The sequence below is a fragment of the Arachis hypogaea genome, chromosome 15, assembly GCF_003086295.3.
Source record: "Arachis hypogaea cultivar Tifrunner chromosome 15, arahy.Tifrunner.gnm2.J5K5, whole genome shotgun sequence".
NCBI classification, from domain to species: domain Eukaryota; kingdom Viridiplantae; phylum Streptophyta; class Magnoliopsida; order Fabales; family Fabaceae; genus Arachis; species Arachis hypogaea.
Window position 1 is genome coordinate 74,649,966 of NC_092050.1, and position 3,938 is coordinate 74,653,903.

Consider the following 3,938-nt stretch of genomic DNA (forward strand, 5'->3'; position numbering starts at 1 on the left):
GCGTAGAATTGTCACTGCCTCCTCCACGCTGAACATGGAAATTTCCAAGTTCAGCGTGGACCCAATGGAACACAATAAGGATGCCTCTGCTTATCCCACGCGGAACTTGAGGTTTTTCAAGTTCAGCATGGATCCTAACAACCAAGTAGTCCCCATGCATTCAAGAAAAGCTGCGAATGAAGCCAGATTTATTTTGATTGAATTTTGTATTTTATTTTAAAATAGGAAAATATATATTTTAGTTTTAGAAAATATATTTTAAATTAATTAGGATTAGATATAAAAGGGAAAAGAATCTTCTCTTCTCTATCTTCTCTTACCTTATTCCATACTTTATAGTTTTTACCTGAATCCTAGTTTTCTCTCTGAACCATGAGCAACTAAACCTCCACTGTTAAGGTTAGGAGCTCTGTCTATTGTATAGATTGATACTATTATTTTTCTATTTTAATTCATGTATTGATTTATAATTCAAGAATTGTTTTCGTTCTTTATATTATGAGTTTTGGTGGAACGAAAGTATGACCCTTGTTCTATTTGAGTTCTTGTATAACTTAGAAAAGCTCTTTACTTGAACAACAGTTTGAAAACAATTTCTCCTAAATTTCTAATTATCTGGACTTAACGGGATACGTGACATATAATCCTCTTATATTTGGGTAATTAGGATTTCTGTGGCATATAAACTAGAATTGAACTTCACCCTCTAATTGGAATTAAGTGACCAAGGAATTGGCGATTTTTAAATTTTAGAGGAGACTAAAAAGGTTTAAGGAATTAGGGTTTAGTCACATATAGTTTGTCATGAATTAAATCTTGCATGATTAAAATAGTTAGTAAGAAAAGTCAATCCGGAAGATAGATATCTCTGAAGCCTTAACTATTTCTCCATATATCATTCACCACTTGTTTACTGTTTGCTTTCTGAATTACTAAATTTACTGATTAATGCAATTGAATTCTCAAACACCATTTTCTATTTGCCTAACTAAGTAAATCACTTGACCATTGTTGCTTAGTCCATCAATCCTCATGGGATCGACCCTCATTCCCTTGAGGTACTACTTGGTACGACCCGATGCACTTGCCGGTTAGTTTGTGGTTGTAAATTCCACACTATCAACATGATCTATCAGCATCTAACTGGATTGCAAGCTACAACTGGCAGCACTCAAGAGGCATCATATGAAAGAGAAGCCTATGATCCAAATCAATGCATGATGGAAGAGGTTAACTATATGGGAAATTCCTTAGGGAATCCCAACAATGAGCCTTATGGGAACACCTATAATGCATCATGGAGGAATCATCCCAACTTTTCATGGAGGGATCAACAGAAGCCTCAGCAAGGCTTAAAAAACAATCAAGGTGGAAAAAACCAGAATAGGTTTAATAACAGACCATTCCCACCTTCTTAGCAACAGATGGAGACTTCTAAGCAGAGCCTCTCTAAATTAGCCACTATAGTCTCTGATCTCTCTAAGACCACTCACAGTTTCATGATAGAGACTAGGTCCTCCATAAGAAATCTAAAGGTACAGATTGGTCAGCTGAGTAAGAAGATCCCCTCTAACACTCTTCCAAGTTACATTGAAGTAAACCCATTAGAAGAGTGCAAGGCCCCCACTGTAGGAGCTGAGGCCGAATATGAAGAGGAGCTTCTGGTGTTGAATGCCAGCAAGGGAGTAGCTGGGCATTCAACGCCCAAGGAGAAGCAAGTTGTGGCGTTGAATGCCACAATGGGAGAGGCTGGGTGTTCAACACCCACTAAGGACCCTCTTGTTGAAGAACTGAAGGAAATCAGAACTCATGAGAAGACCATAGAGGTCCCCTTGAATGCCCTGTTGCAGATTATGGAGTCTGAAGAATACTCCTCCTCTAATAAGGAAGAGGAAACTAAAGAAGAGCAAGTTACTCAGTACTTGGCAATCCTCATGAAGATGAATGTAAAATTCTGTGGAACAGAGGCATTGAAAGAAGAACCCCCAGTACTTACCCAAGAGTGCATTGCCCTGGTTCAGAGGAAGCTGCCTCAGAAGAGGCCAAACCCTAGAAGCTTCCTAATTCCCTATACCATAGGTACAATCACCTTTGAGAAGGCATTGTGTGACCTTGGGTCAAGCATCAACCTCATGCCTCTCTCTGTAATGAAGAGGTTGGAAATTCTAGAGGTGCAAGCTGCCAACATTTTATTAGAGATAGCAGACAGGTCACTGAAAAAGGCACATGGTATGGTGAAGGATGTCCTAGTGAAGGTTGAAGACCTTTATCGCCCAGCTGATTTTGTAATTCTTGACACTGGAGAGGACAGGGATGAGTCCATCATCCTTGGAAGGCCATTCCTTGCCACTGGAAGAGCCATGATTGATGTAAAAAAGGGAGAACTAGTCCTGCAACTAAATGAAGATTGTCTTGTGTTCAAGGTTCATAAATCTCACTCTACATCAGTTGAAGAAGGCACAATTGACAAGCACTTAGTGCTTCCACCACTTCTCCTAGTACAGAGCCTAACAGAGCCCCCAAACACCAACTCTAAGTTTGGTGTGGGGCAACCATCATCAAGCTCTGAGAAGGACAACAGTAAGAAGAAAGTGCCTAAAGGCTGAAAGGGAAAGAAGATCCCCCGAGGACCTCTTACCTGGAATGAGAGTGGTCTTCACTGACAGTCCATTCATTCTATACACTGTGAATCCTATCTCTAGAACATGTGAAGCTCATCCATGAGAGCACAAGGATGAAGTTCACTGTAAGGGTCGAAGTTTTGAGCCCTTATACATCTCCGTAAAGGAGCTGTTCGTCAAGCTAGTGACGATAAAGAAGCACTTGTTAGGTTGCAACCCAACCATGATTAGAGTATTTCTATTTTTTTCCTTAAGTTTATTTCTACTTGAGTACATTAAGTTATTTTCATAGTTGTTTCCTTTGATTTTTAAATGTTTGTGATCATGTACAGTACTTAGAACAGAGACAAGTACAACAGAAGAGGACGAGCAGAACACCCTGGGAAGACCCCTAGCTGGCGTTGAACACCACCCAGGGGCATCATGGGTGTCCAATGCCCTACAGGGGCAGAGACTTGGCGTTGAATGCCACTTGGAGGTAGCAAAGGCGTTCAACGCCCTACAGGGAGCAGAAACCTGGCATTGAATGCCAGGAAGGGAATCCCTGGGTGTTCAAACGCCCTATGAAGAGCAGAAGCTGGCATTGAACGCCAGCCAGGGAGCAAGGCTGGGCATTCAATGCCCACAAGGGGGCAGGGAATTCGAATTCCCTAGCCTCTCAAGACTAGTGGGCCCCACAGAATCTCCATCTACCCCACTCTCTCTCTCACCTCTCTATACCTTGAACCCACACCTCACTTTCTTTCTTCTCAATACACAAACTTTCTCTATCCCTTTCTTCCTTCTTCTACTATTCTCTTATTCTCTATTTATTTTGCTCGAGGACAAGCAAAGTTCTTAAGTTTGGTGTTGGAAAAGCTTTGCTTTTGGCTTTTTGTTCACACTCATGGCACTCAAAGTCAAAGAGTCATCTAGAAAGAGGAAAGGAAAAGCCATAGCTTTCGCCTCCGAACCTTGGGAAATGAAGAGATTCCTCACAAGACTCATCAAGACCACTTCTATGAAGTTGTGGCAAAGAAAAGGGTGATTCCCGAAGTCCCCTTTAGGCTCAAAAAGGATGAGTACCCAGAGATCCAACAAGAAATCTGGAGAAGAGATTGGGAAGTCCTAACCAAGCCTATCCCGAAAGTTGGATTACTAATGGTGCAAGAGTTCTATGCCAATCATGGGTCACTAAAAGGCATGATACAAGTGTGAACCCAAGTCCCAAGAATTGGTGCACCATGGTCCGAGAAAGACTCTTGGATTTCAGTCCGGAGAGTGTAAGAGTGGCGCTCAAATTACTACAAATGTTGGGAGACCCACACTTTTACACTA